At 35.7% G+C, this 2492-nt stretch overlaps 1 long non-coding RNA gene across 1 annotated transcript; it reads left to right on the plus strand.

The window, feature by feature from the left end:
• The first annotated feature begins 356 nt into the window (after positions 1-356).
• On the plus strand, positions 357-1746 carry LOC108493608. The gene is made up of 3 exons (XR_001873538.1): positions 357-470; positions 627-785; positions 1145-1746. It is a non-coding gene; the product is annotated as an uncharacterized LOC108493608 (long non-coding RNA).
• Positions 1747-2492: the final 746 nt, after the last annotated feature.

A 2492-nucleotide genomic window follows, 5' to 3' on the forward strand; every position in this document is an offset into this window, starting at 1 on the left:
ATGACAAGCCAATTTATTACATAGAAATTCAAAAATTCTTGAGTCTCTTGGAACCTAATAAAAAAGAGCCTGTGATGAATTGTTGTGACAATTTATCTCCTACTTGCACCATCCAGGCTTCTATTCGTTACCAGAAGATTTACATTTGTCCTATAGTAAAAACCTGCTAAATGTGCAACCTTGTCACTTGAATAAATTCACTCATCTAGAATTTCTTTGTCTGCCACAGAAGATTGTTTATTGGGCTCTCTTGCCTGAAATAGTTGTACTTTGGTGTATTTCAAATGTTGTAGCCACCTTAAACACCTATTTATAATGGAAGTTATTTTTTTCTTGGTTTTTTGGGGTTTTTTTTAGTGCAGGAAACAGGAATCAGGCAGTCTTAAGCAGCTGGATTTTGGTGAAGAAGATTTACAACTAGAGTCAAAAGAAGCACCTTGCAAAAGAACCCTTTGTGAAGAGAACAGTATGTGAGTTTCTCTTAAACATAAAAGCCTTTCCAGAAATCAGGGTCTTCATAGCAGAAACCATTAGAGAAGCTTTTCACAATGAGGTATCACACAAATTCAAATGCCTGAGTCATGTAGGCTCCACCACTAACACTGCAGTGCTGGCTTTCCTTTCAGATGTCTATGCACCTGCTCTGACGTTGGAGCCAGAAGCACTATCATGCTGATCTTCCTACATCCTTGGAAGGAAACACTGCAAGGAAGTCAGGAAACACTGCCAAAGTACTGGGGAAACATGTCAATATAAAGAAGATTTTATTAATTCGCAAAGTCGAAGTAAGGAGTCATAACTGGAAATGCATTAGCTCAACTTTTGCCTAACGGCTTCATAAAGGCTAATTTAGTAACTCAAAACCTTCACTGTGGTCTTCTTGTAGCTTAATTTCCCATTATTCAGTCTTTCGTAAATCTTAGAAATCTATCTAGCTATTACTTTAGAAATTCTCCTAGATATTTTAGGATAATGGGTAGAATGTTAAATAGATAAACAAATGCTACCGCCCCTTTAACAATGACCCATAAAACATACACCCAACTATTTCATCTTACTGTGTCAAAATGATCTATTTTGGTTTGTACTTGACTTTTCTATGGTTTGTGTTTGTTTTTTGGTTTGTTTTTTTTTCTCTTTCCAGACTTTGACCTGACATTTCCAAGCAGCTCTTGAGAGGGAGGAACACAAGAAGGCAGCAGGAACAGAAAACCTATCACTGGAAGGCAATGAGAGTCAATGAGCCCGAAAAACAACTGTTCAGTCACGATAATCCTAATAAGTAAGAGTAATTTTTCAAGCATGTCTTATAGGCAGATATCTAACTGAAAGTGAAATAACCTTTGGAAAAAAAAAAAAAAAATGAAAGACCACTGCAGCTAGTAGCCTTTTAAGTTAGGATCCTCGAAAGAGTATGAAGTAAAATTGTGTATGTAATGATTGAATAAGAAACAGATGGGGAAAGTGGTTTATTATGAAGAAACTGAATTAACAAGGAAGGCTTAAATGACTTGTAAAGGAAAATAATTTTTCCAATCTTCAATGATTTTGAACACAAACCTTCAGAATTTTACTCGTTTACATTTTATATTCTTGCAGTATATAAACCACCCTGTTTCATTGTGATGACCAAGTAATGAGTCTGATATCTGAATAACACTGTTTGCATCTGGCACTAGCAGATGGAAAGACTTACCAAATATACTTCGTAATATCTGTCTTTCAATTTATACTTTCTGAGTGGTGTGTTGTCATCATTAATTATGCTAACAAATAAATACAAATGTTTTGACCTAATAAAATTCTATGCACATCAAATAACTGCCTGGTTATAGTCATCTTATGACTCATCAATCATTATTTTTACCTCTTTTCTAAAGAGGTAACTCTGTCTGACAAATGGCTGCTGCCAAAACCCGCAGAAAATAACTTGCTGCCAGGCTTCTAAGAAGGAAGAGTACTTTAAAGGTAACTTTGTAAGAAGTACAAGATGTTGAAAAGATCTGACATTGTCCTTTAGCATTTACTTCCCTCTTCATCAAATCACTGAATAATGCAAGCAGGAAGTAGATTTTCAGCTAATGCCCTGAAGAATTTTAACCTTGACAGATGAGGAAAGCATAGAGATAGCAAAGACATGCAGCCAGACATCCCAATCTCTTTCCATAGGAGAACACAACAAAGGAGAGGAATAGGCAGCTCTCTAAATACGTTAGTATTTATACAAAAGCAACATTTGCACGTGAAACAAATTTAGAGTGGATAAGGCATAACACTGGAAACTGTATTAGGCAAGGTGTTTGCGCTGTTCTGATATTAAAAATGAAAATCTTTAGCTTTCCTAATTTCTTTACAGCATACTCTGGAAAATATTTGGAAAAGGTAAGCTTGCCAGCAGGAAGCAAAAGTGTAATAAAAGATATTCATGTGTGTGTGTGTGTGTCAGAATATCTTTGTACTCCACTTGAACACTGTTACTGAAGTTGCACTGT

Source organism: Lepidothrix coronata, unplaced genomic scaffold (genome assembly GCF_001604755.1).
Source record: "Lepidothrix coronata isolate B3197 unplaced genomic scaffold, Lepidothrix_coronata-1.0 Scaffold18, whole genome shotgun sequence".
Lineage (NCBI taxonomy): Eukaryota > Metazoa > Chordata > Aves > Passeriformes > Pipridae > Lepidothrix > Lepidothrix coronata.